Genomic DNA, 14,168 nt, shown 5'->3' with positions numbered 1-14,168 from the left:
CGAGTTCGGTTTGGTTCGTCGAACACCCGTGTGTTCGCCGAACTGTTCGTCGAACACCTTCGAACACCGTTAAAACCAATGGCAGGCAAACAAAAACACATAGAAGCACATAGAAAACACCTTCAAAGGTGTCCAAAAGCTGACAAACTGCTCAGAAGACACAACTAACACATGGAAAAGTGACAAGTACATATAGTCATGCGAAAAGAAAAGAGGTGGAGGAGTAAAAGGAGGGGGAGACACAGATATAGGCATGTCATGCCCTTCTAAAATCCAAAAAGTGAGAAGCCGACACGGCCAGTCCGCTCCTGCCCGTGCCACCTCCGTGTCGCCGGGTTTGTGCCAGAGCCGCGGTGAACCCTGACGGCCAGCCCCCCTCTCCCAATACTGGTGCCTGTCCGCTGGTGGGTCGAGCGAGCCCCCTTGTGGTGGAGGCAGCTCTAAGCTTTTTAATTTAAATTGTCTCTCTAATTTGAATGAATACACTTTAAATCCATTTACAAGGATCTATTGGAGGGCAAGTCTCATGCCAGCAGCCGCGTAATTCCAGCTCCAGTAGCGTCCACTAAAGCTGCTGCAGTTAAAAAGCTTTTATAAGGATCGAGCTCGGCTGTCCACCGCAAGGCATCCTACTGCCAGTCCCAGCCCCTATGCCTTGGGGTGCCTCCTGATGCTCTTCACTGAGTATCCCGTGGTCCCGAAGCATTTCCTTTGAAAAAATTAAGTGTCCAAACTACAGGTGGTGTAGCTTGCTTAACAGTCGGGATAATCCGCTGACTAGCAGACACTGCTACTAGGCACAAAGTATTTCCTGGACTAGATGCAGTTAAAAATTTGTAATTAGATACTCTCGTTGGATGCTGAGAAAGCATTCCATAGAGTCTCCTGGCACGCCATATATGATTCTCTTAAAAAGCTTGGGGTAGGGGTCTAGGGGACCCTTTTATAGCCAAAATCACGGCCCTGTATCGCAATACGTCACCTAGGCTGAAGATAAATGGAACTGTAGCACCCTGAGGGCTCGGTTGCTACAGAGGTATTGCACCTCACCCAGAGGTGTGATATCTCACTCTCAGGTAAGGATGGAGTGTGGATCAGGACCCGACACCTGCATGCATTACACCACATTGCCGTGGGGCAGGGCGACCAATATGCCCCTGAGATGGGCACGACAGTCCCTGTCCCTGGCTGGAGTGGGGGGAGGGAACACTGAGGAAGGGGAACCCTGTAGTGCAGGAGCAGGGAGGAAGCAGTTCCTGGGTGCATTGAGAAGGGAGTATAAAAGGTGGGCACCATCTTAGTTCAGTGCAGAGAAGTCTGAGCAGAAGTGACAGGGAGCAGGGGCTCTGCATGAGCTCTGCTCCGGAGGCGGGCCTAATAACAGAGGCCCAGGCCTGGAAGAGGGAGAAGGAAGGAAGAGGAGCGGAGAAGGCTCCAGGAACGAGGAACGAAGGGATCCCAGGGGTGCGGACGGGCGAGTCGCCACTGCACGCCCGAATCCACCTGCGTGGAGGAGTCAGGCCAAAGGGGGAGACCGGTCCCCGAAACTAGTGGAAGCAGGAAACGACCCTCAGCTAGAAACCGGAGGCTGTGACATTTTATGTGGCGCAGCCACTCACTACACCCGCTAGGAAGGCACCACATAGGGTCAGGGAAACTGGCGCCAAGTTTACCAAGAGGAGGCCCGAGGCAGCCGGACAGAATGGTTGGTAAGAAAGGCCAGACAAAGGACACACAAAAGGGGTCCTGTGAAGCGCTCCAAAGTTATCTGGGAGTTGTCTGAGCCCCTCACCTGGTGAGCACAGTACGACGTGGGCAGCCGTTACCTGCAGACGTGGTCTGGATAATAAGAACTGTGAGTAAAGGCCCTGGACTGCATCACTGACTCCGTGTCGTTACTGCTGCTGCCCTGCACCATCACCCCCATCCTCCGCATACACTGCCCTGAGGCTATACTCCTCCCGTGGGGAGTTATGCTACGCTCTGCTGCACCCACAACACCAGCCTCAGCGGTCTGCCCTGCAGCGGCGGTTCACTCTGACCACAATCCACGGGTGGCGTAGTCGGACATTTAAACATCAAAACCACATAAATAGTTCCGCCACTGGTTTGACCCCCCTGAGCCACGGAACCGGGTCGCCGCCATGGAGACTACAACCACCAGCATCCACCAAAAAGGGTCCGGCTCCGGGTGTCCCAAGGCCCAGGGGGTGCATCAGAACATTTTCATCACCTTTCACAATCACCAATGGGACAAGGCAGGGATGTCCTCTGTCCCCTCTCTTATACATCCTAGTGACAGAGCACCTGCTCTCATCAATTCGCCATAACCCCAATATTAGGTGGATTGAGGTGGGAGGCACCGAGTACAAGTGCTCTCTATTTGCTGATGATGTCCTAGTATATATCACTCAATCACATATATCCATCCATGCTGTTATGGCTGAAATAGATCACTTTGTTACATGGTCAAATTTTAAAATCAATGCAGCGAAGTCTGAGGCCCTCGATGTCTCCCTCCCCAAATCCATACAGGATTCCATCCAGTCCAACTTTCCCTTTGTCTGGCCCTCACAGGGTATCAAATACTTAGGAATTCCTATTCATAGAGACCTCTCCCATCTATGTTATCTTAATTTTGGGCCCTTTATTGAACAACTCCATACAGACCACGGTTGGCAAGTTAGAACTGTAAGATTCACTACGTGAACCACTGGTGTTTTGTGGAAAAGCACAGGTACACTGTGTTCCAAATTATTATGCAAAAAGTGTTTAGGAGCGATAAGGGAAGAATTTGTTTGTTTGTCAGTTAAACTCATTGATGGTGATGTGTGTCAGGGCTCCTTATATCACTGTAAGCAATTGCAGACACCTGTGCTAATTAGTTTGGCAGGTGTGTCCAATGAAAGGCAAGACTACTTAAGAAGGCTGTCCCACATTATTAAGCAGCCTACATTTTCTGCCAAAATGGGAAAGAAAAAGGATGTGTCGGCTGCTGAGAAGCAACAAATTGTGGAGTGTTTAGGTCAAGGCATGACTACAATCAACATTGTGCGATGATCAGGATGAAATGTCTTGGCAATCAAGAAGTATGTAGCTGATTCACAGTACACACGTGTGCGTGCTGATAAGGGCAAATTGAGGACTCTTTCCTACAGGCAATTACGTCAGGTTAAAAGAGCAGCGGCAAAAAAGCCTTGTCATAGCAGCAGACAAGTTTTTGAAGCTGCTGGTGCCTCCAACGTCCCCCGAACAACAAGATGCAGGGTCCTTCAGAGGTTTGCAGCTGTGCATACGCCATCCTGTCAACCTCCTCTATCCACTTCACACAAGCAGAAACGGCTCCAGTGGGCCAAACATTACATGAAGACTGATTTCAAAACTGTTTTGTTCACGGATGAGTGCCGTGCAACGCTCGATGGTCCAGATGGATGGAGTGGAGGATGGCTAGTTGATGGACACCCCACGCAAACACGCCTACAGCGCCAACAAGGAGGAGGTGGAGTAATGTTTTGGGCTGGAATCATGGGGAGAGAGATTGTCGGCCCCTTTAGGATCCCTGAAGGGGTAAAGATGAACTCCATAATGTATGTGGAGTTTCTCAAACAGCACTTCCTGCCATGGTTCAAGAAGAAGAACCGTGTATTCCACAGCAAGATCATTTTTATGCATGATAATGCACCATCTCATGCTGCACATAAAACATCTGCATCTCTGGCTGATATGGGCATAAAAGGGGACAAACTTATGGTGTGACCCCCATGCTCCCCTGACCTCTACCCCATTCAGAACCTCTGGAGCATCATTAACAGGAGTGTCTATGATGGCGGGAGGCAGTTCACATCTAAGCAACAGCTCTGGGAGGGTATTCTGTCCTCATGCAAAACAATTGAAGCAGAAACCATCCAAAACCTGACAAATTCAATGGACGAGAGAGTTCAGAAGCTCCTTTCGAACAAGGGGTCCTATGTGAAAATGTAACATCACCTAGAATAAAGTTTTGAGTTGAAAACTGTTTGATTTCAGTTTCTAATAACCTGCTAATGCTTATAATTTCAAAAATGACCATTTTTTTGGTCTTTATTAAAATGAAAAGGTTGATCGAAAAGTTTGGGGGATCTAAGAGTGTGGCAACCCAGTAGTCAGGATTACTTCGAATTCTGACAATATGAGGGTCATGTTGCAGGTAGTGCAGATAGAAGGCACTTATGTGTCTTGCGCATCTCGGAGCCCCAAAATTATTTTCCGGGCTAGATGCAGCTAAAAATTATTATTAATTTTAAATCTGGTGGAGCTTAGTATAGATGGCCTAATAGAATCAGTGCTGCACACTGCTACAAAGCCCAAATTATTTTCCAGCCAAGATACAGATAAACATGATTAGTAATTTTAAATCTGGTGGAGCTTATTATAGATGGCCTAATAGAATCAGTGCTGCACACTGCTACAAAGCCCAAATTATTTTCCAGCCAAGATACAGATAAACATGATTAGTAATTTGAAAGCTTAAAACGGTTGGTGAGGTGATTTTAACCAATTATCAAGCTTTTACTCTCCCCAGGATGACACAGGGGTAGAAAAGTCGTTTCGGATCCATGATTTGTTCATCTTTATGAACGTGAGCCTGTCTCCATTATCAGTGGAGAGCCGCGTGCGCTTATCTGTCAGCACACCACCAGCAGTGCTGAACACACGTTCTGACAGAACGCTGGCTGCGGGGCATGACAAGATCTCCAAGGCGTAAGTGGCTAGCTCCGGCCATTTATCCAGATTGGAAGCCCAAAAAGAGCAAGGGTCCAGTGACACAGTCATGGCTTCAATGTTTACTTGGAGATACTCCTGTACCATCGTCTCTAGGCGTTGACTATGTGTCAGACTTCTTGTCTCCTGTGGCCTTGCAAAGGATGGGCTAAAAAAGTGGTGAAATGATTCCGCAAAATTGATGTTACCAGCAGATACTGTGGTTCTGTTACGGTTTGAGTGCTGAACACTCGACGGTCCCACGGTTGGCAAGTTGGAACTGTGAGATTCACTACGTGCACCACTGGTGTTTTGTGGAAAAGCACATGTAAGATTCTGCAACAGTCTCTGCTGATACTCCTGCATGCGTGCATCCCTTTCTATGGCAGGAATAATTTCTGCAAATTTACTTTTGTACCGGGGATCTAACAGTGTGGCAACCCAGTAGTCAGGATTATTTCTAATTCTCACAATTCGAGGGTCATGTTGCAGGTAGAGCAGCAAGAAGGCACTCATGTGTGTTGCGCATCCAGGAGCACCAAGTCCCTGTTGTGTTGGTGGCGAGGTAACAATCATGCTTCCTTCCTCTGTCCTCTCCCCCCAACCTCGCACAACAGAAATGTGATCAAGGTCTCCCTCATCTGATGAGTCTTCCATCAGTTCGTCCTCCACTTCTTCCTGGGCTCCTGCACCTTCCTCACTAGTTTGGCTGCTACCATGCGCCCTGGTAAAATCATCTCCCCCACCCTCACATGCCTGCCGCCTTGGTGCTGCCGACCGTCTGGACCTTGCAGATGTTAGCCCTTCCGCATACAACTCCTCCTCCTCTACTTCCTCCACCTCCTCTTGTGCCACCACCTGACTCCGAATTCTGTTTAACATGTGCTCCAGCATGTAAATCACCGGAATAGTCATGCTGATAATGGCATCATCAGCACTAAACATCTTCGTCGCCATTTCAAAACTGTGCAGAAGGGTGCATAGGTCCCTGATCTGAGACCACTCCTCCAGCGTGATTTGCCCCACCTCTGGATCTCGTTGGCCCAGGCTATACGTCAGAACGTATTGCACCAGGGCTTGTCGGTGCTGCCACAGTCGCTGCAACATGTGCAGAGTTGAATTCCACCGGGTAGGCACATCGCATTTTAGCCGGTGAAGTGGCAGGCCCAACGACTTCTGTAGAGATGTAAGTCGCTGAGCTGCGGGATGCGAACGGCGGAAGTGAGCACACAGCGACCGTGCCCTCTGTAGAAGGCCATCTAGTCTGGGATAGTGGGCTAAAAATTGCTGGACAACCAGGTTCAACACGTGAGCCATACAAGGCACGTGTGTGACATTGCCCTGGCGAAGGGCCGCACCCAGGTTTGCAGCATTGTCGCACTCGGCCTTCCCTGGTTTCAGGTCAAGTGGAAACAACCATTCATGAAATTGGTTCTCCAGAGCTGACCACAACTCCTCAGCTGTGTGACTCACATTTCCCAGACATTTCAAAGTAAAAACCGCCTGATGACGTTGAGCCCTCCTGCCAGCATAGTAAGGAGGTGTGCAGGATCCCTTCTGCGCAGTTAGAAAGCTTGTGGCATGACCAGAGAGGCTTTGGGTGCAGGTGGAGGACCGAGAGGAGGTTGAGGAGGCAGAAGCAGTGGAGGAACTTTGAGACAAAGAGGATTGACGCACAACTCGTGGGGATGGCAAGACTTGGACAGCAGCCCCTTGTCCTGCTGTCACCATAGTTACCCAGTGCCCAGTCAGCGACATGTAACGCCCCTGTCCATGCCTACTCGTCCAAGTGTCTGTGGTGAAATGCACCCTGTCACACACAGAGTTTCTCAAAGAAGCGGTGATGTTGTGTGCGACATGCTGGTGGAGCGCAGGCACACCTTTCTTTGAGAAGTAGTGCCGACTGGGCATCTGGTACTGGGGCACTGCGACGGACATAAGGTCTCGAAAATCCTCTGTGTCCACCAGGCGGAAAGGCAGCATTTCTGTAGCCGAGAGCTTGCAGATGGTGAAATTCAACCTCTTAGCTTTCTCATGGCTAGGAGGAAATGGTCTTTTACTTGTCCACATCTGAGGGACCGAGGGCTGGCTATTGTGCTTAGACGGGGTTGATAAGGGTGTCCCCGGCAAACTGCTGGTCTCTGAGGAAGATGCAGGCGGACATGTTAGGTTGCCTTGATCCAAAGGAGGTGCTATCGATGTCGGACAGCGCTCAACACCAGCTGGTGTTGCCACCTCCAAAGAAAATGATGACCTGCCAATCAGGCTGGCTCTTGCGGGTAAAGAGGTGGCAGGTCTGCGCCCCAAAACAGGTGTGACTGCTGTCCCCCCAGTCACAGAGGATGAAGAGGCCGCGGATGCACAAGATATGGCAGACGGTGGTTGGCCCGGCCGGCTAGGCCGCATTGTAGCACAGTGAGCTTCCCACTGCAACTTATGCTTCATGTCCATGTGCCGGTTCATGCATGAAGTACTCAAACTATGTATTTTTTGGCCTCTACTTAGCTTTTGCTGACAAATGTTACAGATAACACGAGTTGGGTCATCTTTATCGATCTGAAAAAAATGCCCAGGCTATGCGAGGCTTAGCACCCATGCGACCTGAAGAGCCACCACGACTTGTGGTGAGAGGCAGAGTTGTGTTTGAGGATGCAGTTGTTGACGTGCTTCCAGTACTACGTCTCTGTCCAGGAAGGCGCAACCTGACCTCGTCGTCACTAGCATCCTCCTCCACCTCCTCTGCTGACCTCATCTCTTGGCTGACTGTGGGTTGACAGTAAGTAGGATCTCCAACCTCATCATCATCACCCTGTGCGTTATCACACCCGTCGTCCTCAGAGCCAACCTGTTCCTGCCCTGACAAAAAACTAAAGTTGTCGCTCCAATCAGGTATTTGAGTCTCATCATCGTCTTCCTCATTGTCTCCACCAACAGGAGCTACAGTTTGGGAATGAGGGTCTACATTATGGTCAGAACCTTCTGCGTCTGGTCCTGGATCCGACTCATAAAGATTCTGGGCATCAGTGCAGATCATTTCCTCGTCTGGATTCACAGAAGCGCTGGATTCGACCTCTGATTCCCAGGCTATAGTATGAGTAAACAGCTCTGCAGACTCAACCATCTGTTCTACCTCATACTCAGACGGGCAGCTGGAGATTTGGGAGCTGTGAGGAAGCAAGTGCGATTGGGGTGACACCTTTCAGGACTGGAGTATTTGTGATGTTGAAGTTGATGTGGAGGAGAGCCCACTTAAAGGAACACTTCATATCCGTTGAAGCACCTGCTGTTTTTGTGCCTCATCTGGAATTTGTAGCGATTGGCGTGGCCGTAAGAAAGGGATCTTATCACATTGTCCGCTAAAAGACGTAGACATTTTAGTTTGGCTGGAAGATGGTCTTTCTTCTGCAGATGTTACTGTTGCTTTAACACCTACCCCACGGACACAACCTTTTTTCCCCTTCCCAACACGCCTATTCCCCTTTCCACCAGCAGCAGGCCTTTTTCCACTCATTTTGGTGGTTAACTAATTCACAACTCTGGAGTTGTTTGCACAAAAAAACAATGGATGGGAACCGAGCAGAGCTGAGTGGCCAAACTGTGGTATTAGGCCAAAACTATTGGCTGGGTTAGATGCAGAAAAAAATTATTTTCAATTTGCAACCTGATGGAGGTCAGTATAGATGGACTAATAGACCAAGTCCCACACACTGCTAGAAGCCCAAATATTTTTTCAGAGGTAGATGCTGAAAAAAATTGTATTCAGTTTGCAACCTGATGGAGGTCAGTATAGATGGGCTAATAGAACAAGTCCCACACACAGCTAGAAGCCCAAATATTTTTTCAGAGGTAGATGCAGACAAAAAATTATTTTGAATTTGCAACGTGATGGAGGTCAGTATAGATGGACTAATAGAACAAGTCCCACACACTGCTAGAAGGCCAAATATTTTTTCAGAGCTAGATGCAGAAAAAATATATATTCAGTTTGCAACCTGATGGAGGTCAGTATAGATGGACTAATAGAGAAAGTCCCACACACTGCTAGAAGGCCAAACATTTTTTCAGAGCTAGATGCAGATACAAATTATTTTTAATTTGCAACCTGATGGAGGTCAGTATAGATGGACTAATAGAGAAAGTCCCACACACTGCTAGAAGGCCAAATATTTTTTCAGAGCTAGATGCAGATAAAAATTATTTTTAATTTGCAACCTGATGGAGGTCAGTATAGATGGACTAATAGACCAAGTCCCACACACTGCTAGAAGCCCAAATATTTTTTCAGAGGTAGATGCAGATAAAAATTATTTTTAATTTGCAACCTGATGGAGGTCAGTATAGATGGACTAATAGAGAAAGTCCCACACACTGCTAGAAGGCCAAATATTTTTTCAGAGGTAGATGCAGACAAAAAATTATTTTGAATTTGCAATGTGATGGAGGTCAGTATAGATGGACTAATAGAGAAAGTCCCACACACTGCTAGAAGGCCAAATATTTTTTCAGAGCTAGATGCAGAAAAAAATTATATTCAATTTGCAACCTGATGGAGGTCAGTATAGATGGACTAATAGAATGATGCTATGCCCAAAAGATTTTACTTCACTAGGTGCAGTAAAAAAATTGGTATTCTATACACAGGTGGTATATCTTGCAACACAGATAGGCTACTCCACTGACTAACACACTCTGCAATAGGACAAAAAGGATTAGCTTTGCTAGATTCAGCCAAATGCTGTGAAAAAAACTTGCACAGACCTGACTGGCAAAAACTGATAGGAACTGATGTAACCTAGTCCTGAAAAGGACTGCAATTACAATTAGTCTTTACTCCCACAATCTATCTATTTAAGAGCACAGACCTGCCTGATAAAAGTCGTAGGAAATGCTGTAACCTAGTCCTTAAAAGGACTGCAATCACAACTATTCCCTACTCCCAAGCTATCTGTAGATTTGTGCGAAAATTGGCTTGAAATTAACAAGGTATAGCGCACACAGCAACAGCGGTGCCATCTAACACGCAGCTGCAGCAGTGAGAAAATGGTGGCGACGGGGAAAATGGCTTGGTCTTATAGGGCAAGGACATGTGACATACACTGCCAATGACACATGCCCTTGCTTGTGTGAAAAAAAGCACTTCGCTCCGTGTGTGCGCTGCTGATAGGCTGACAGATTGCAACTCCCCACTGTAAATGCTGGAAAGAGAAAAAAAAATGGAGATCTTCATTATTCCTGCAGAGATCCATCCCCTGCCCCTCCCCCCACCCCGCTGTACACTCAAACTGCGTATTAACATTAATTTTCATCATTACTGAGAAAAAATCCAGTTATGATTTTGGTGCACGAACAGTTATCGAACATAACCTCGAACAGCCGAATTTTTCTCAAATCGTTCGTGTTCGCCGAACGGCTCGAACACCGCCCAAAACAGCTCGAATTTGAGATTGGCGAACAGTTCGAGTCGAACAACGCTCATCTCTAGTCATTATACTGTGTACAGGGGCACTGTGGCAGGCATAATAGTGGGTTTTGTTGTGGCATCATACTGTGTGTGGAGGAATATAGTTTAAGGGCATCATACTGTGTGCGGAAAACTGTGGGGCATCATACTGTGTGTGAAAAACTGTGGGGTATCATACTGTGTGCAAAAAACTGTGGGGTATCGTACTGTGGGGGTACTATGGGGGCATCATAATGTGTGTTGGGGTATCACATAGTGTGGTCATCATACTGTGTTTGGGAGGCTCTGGGGCATCATACTGTGGGAATGTAATGTGGGTCGTATCAAAATGTGTAGGAGACTGTAATGGCTTCATAATTTGTGTGGGGCACTGTGGGTGCATCATAATATGGATATTTGGATATATCATACTTGGTTTAGGTAATGTACTGTGAAGGCATCAGACTCTGTTTGGAGGGCACTGTTGGGGCCATGAAATGAGTATGGAAATGTGGCGCCCCTGAGGGTTCGGTCCCACAGAGGTACTGCATCTCATCCAGAGGTGTTGCATCTCATCCAGAGGTGTGGTATCTCACTCTCAGGTAAGGAAGGAGTACAGTTCGGGACCCTAACACCTGCATCCAACACATACCTGCAGTGGGGGTAGGGCGAGATTGCTCCTAAGGGAGAGCACAGTCCCGGGTCCCTAGCTGTGGGAGGGGCTATGTAGTGGTTGTGGGTGGAGGACGTAGTTAGGGGAGCACATGAAGGAAAGTATATATAGAGAAACCATCTTGTTTAGTAAAAGAGAGAACAGTGAGCAGTGAGTGAGAACAGTCTACAGGAGAGGAGTGGAGCAGGGCTCTGCAGGAGCTCCGCTCAGGCAGAGGGCCTGAGAAGAGGCCCAGGACTGAAGGAGAAGGAGAGAGGAGCAGGAAGGGCTTCAGGAACGAAGGAAGGGACCCCAGGGGTACAGGCAGTGCTGGAGGCCACCTGTACGTCCTAATCTACCAGGAGGTGGAGGGGTCAGGCCACACAAAGGGGACCGGTCCCTAAACTAGCGGGAGACTGTTTGTCTCAACTAGAAACTGGAGGCTGCATTATTTCAAGTCCTGCAGCCAACAGTCCATATCAGTCTCACCAAGAAGATAGCTATAGAGGACCCAGGGGACGGAACAGACGTCGCCTGACAAGGCCTGCAGGTACCGGATTGGGACACTTGGTATGAGGTGCAGAGAGATGGCCAGAGAGAGGACACAGAAGGGGGTCCCGTCAAGTACTCCGGAGCTATCTGACAGTTGCCTGAACCCCTCCCTGAGTAAGCGCAGCACGACGAGGGAAGTTACACTGGTACCTGTAACTTGGACTGCAATAACCGTGAGTAAAGACCCTGAGGACTGCATTCCATTGTCTCTGTGATTATTGCTGCGCCATCAAACCCTGCACTACAATGCCCAGCATCATCACCTATAACATCTACACTGCCCTGGGGCTAAGCTCTACCTGTGGAGAGCTGAACCAACCCTGCTGCACTAACACCCGCTCCAGAGGTCCTGCACAGCCGCGGCGGCTCCACATAGCCACATACCACAGGTGGTGTCACAAACTATATATATATAAAATCGCAAAATCCCCTGTAAATAACCCCCTTTGAATGACCGCCCTGGGTCACGGACCGGGTCACCGCCACTGTGACATCTTCCCCAAACAACGACCGGCCTGGCATCGAGTACCCCACGGCCCAGGGGGCGCGTCAGAAACATTAATGGGCTTCAATAAGAGCAATATTTCTGTGTGGAGACATATATAGGACTGGGTGAGCTTAGGGTAGTGGCTTAGTGTAAAATAAACATTGCAAAACTCAGTTTGGGAAGTATGTTAATTCACTAGAGACTAGGTCTAAAGCTCCCTACAAACCTTAGATGGCTGTCAGCCAAATGATGGTTTCATCAACCAGTCAGCTATCTCGGCTGTCACTCCCATATACAGGAGTGTTCATTCTGTTGAGCACTCCTGTGCTCTCACTGAGAGAGCCGCTGTTAGACATCTCTGGCAACGACTTATCTCCAGGAGAGCAAAAGGATCGGCATTCCAAAATTGGACATGATGGATCCTTAACTCCCCCGACAGTCAATTTTCCAGGACCCCCATGCACATTAGCCTATCTGCCAAATACGTCAATATCTGCAAGTTCAGCGGACGTTACTCTAATGTGCATGGGTAATTTAAGGCAGACATGACACAAGAATTCGTAAAGATTAGGCTAGTAGATGAATTCCAGATAACAAGGGAACTTGTGCAGGACTCCATGGAAGGTGAGAGTGGAATGTCCCTAAAGCGAGTGATACATGGTGACATAAAGAAGAAATTAACTGCTGAGGTCTCATAGGGACAGAAGCGCACAATAAGGCAATACCGGAAGAGAAATAAGAGAGGGTGAGAATGACAGTAGTGCTCACCTGTCCTTACACAACACCTATAACAGAATACGAGGCTGCAGAAGAAGGAAACTAAAGCATCAGTCAGATGCCACAAACAAGGCCACTGAAAGAAAGATGGTACACTATGGAATTCAGAACAGAAACAATCTCCAAAAGGAAGCAAACAAAAGGTGAAAGCTACAATCTGATCTGTGTGCAGATAATTGGAACAGCAGCTTTAATGATAAATAATCAGACATTACAAGGTTGGTGCATTGATTCGAGCACAATAAGTCACGAGGCAAGTGATAGCAGCTTTTTCACAGAACGTGACTTCAATAACAAGTTAACACTCAATCTTTCTGATTAATGCAGAATGCTGAAGAAACTAGACATGGAGTCCTCACATGCCCTAGAAAAATGAACAAAAATGTAACTATACTGGTAAATGACATTTTATATGTTTCAAGTCTAGAATGAGGGCTATTATCCATAAAGCATACAACAGCTAAAGGAATCACTGTAAAATTGAAGGCAAATAACCATTTATATAATCTCAATAGAGTAAAGGAACAGGTGACATTTGTCCCGCATGGACACAATAACTGTACCAGTAAGGAGATGGACATGCTGCTCACGTTCCCCCTTGAAGAAACAATTTTTTTGTTGTAATATGTTATGTGATGCAATGTGAACTGTGATGTATAGTGTGAATAGTGTTATGCGTTAATGATGTTTGCATGTGTAATGATCTGCATTGTTATTGATGAAGCTGTATTCTGTCCAGCAACAGGTAGTTGACTGGGACAGTGAGAGTTAAGAGTTGGGACTAGCCCAGAGAGGAAGGGGCTATGTAGCAAAATCAGAGAGGACTTTCTGGTAGTGAGGCAGATAGCGCCTGGAGTGCATAGCATGTCGACCTAAAGTCCAATGTGAGCAATGCCGCATTTTGGGTATCCCTAAGTGAGAGGAGACCAAAAGGAAAGAGATAGCGAGATCCGGAGCAGAAGTGACTAAGAGACAGAGTGACAATAATGTATGTAAAGCGCTGCGGAATATGTTAGCGCTATATAAAAATAAAGATTATTATTATTATCTACTGGAGATGGGTCCAAGGAGAGGACGCCTAGCAACAAGGCCCTGAGTTATAACTCTTGAAGGTAATGGGACTAAACGGGACTGAGTAAGACGAGTAAAATGTCCTGGGTGGAAGTTCCAGAGCGTCAGCATTACCAGCCTTTCTGGCAGACTAAATGGAAAAGAAGACACGGAACCGCAGGACAAGTAAATGAATCTTGCTAAGCAGGACTGTGGTGTTAAACCTGGGTTGTGTGTGAAGTAGTGAGAAACAGTGGAAACAGAGGAACAATAGAAGGAGTAAAGAGGAAAGTTGTAAAGGAAACGTTCACTTTGTACCCACTATCTCTTGTACCCGCATTCCCTACCAAGTTCCCGGTCAGTAAAAAGTTTATTATTGAATGGTGGTCTCCCTCATTGAACTGTGAAACATCTGGTTGAGTCAAACCTCCAACATCGGTTACATGCAGCCTGCATGGGCGTAGCGCCCT

At 47.4% G+C, this 14,168-nt stretch overlaps 1 protein-coding gene across 1 annotated transcript in view; it reads right to left on the bottom strand.

Moving 5' to 3' along the window:
- Nucleotides 1–14,168, bottom strand: part of LOC141161741 (bile salt export pump-like) — a 137,451-nt gene that overhangs the window by 71,503 nt on the left and 51,780 nt on the right. The window lies entirely within an intron of this gene.

The sequence above is a fragment of the Phyllobates terribilis genome, unplaced genomic scaffold (assembly GCF_046119375.1).
Source record: "Phyllobates terribilis strain yellow unplaced genomic scaffold, ASM4611937v1 Scaffold_9__5_contigs__length_417890890, whole genome shotgun sequence".
NCBI lineage: Eukaryota > Metazoa > Chordata > Amphibia > Anura > Dendrobatidae > Phyllobates > Phyllobates terribilis.
The sequence above is the reverse complement of the archived record's forward strand: the minus strand, read 5'-3'. Positions and strand labels throughout refer to the sequence as shown.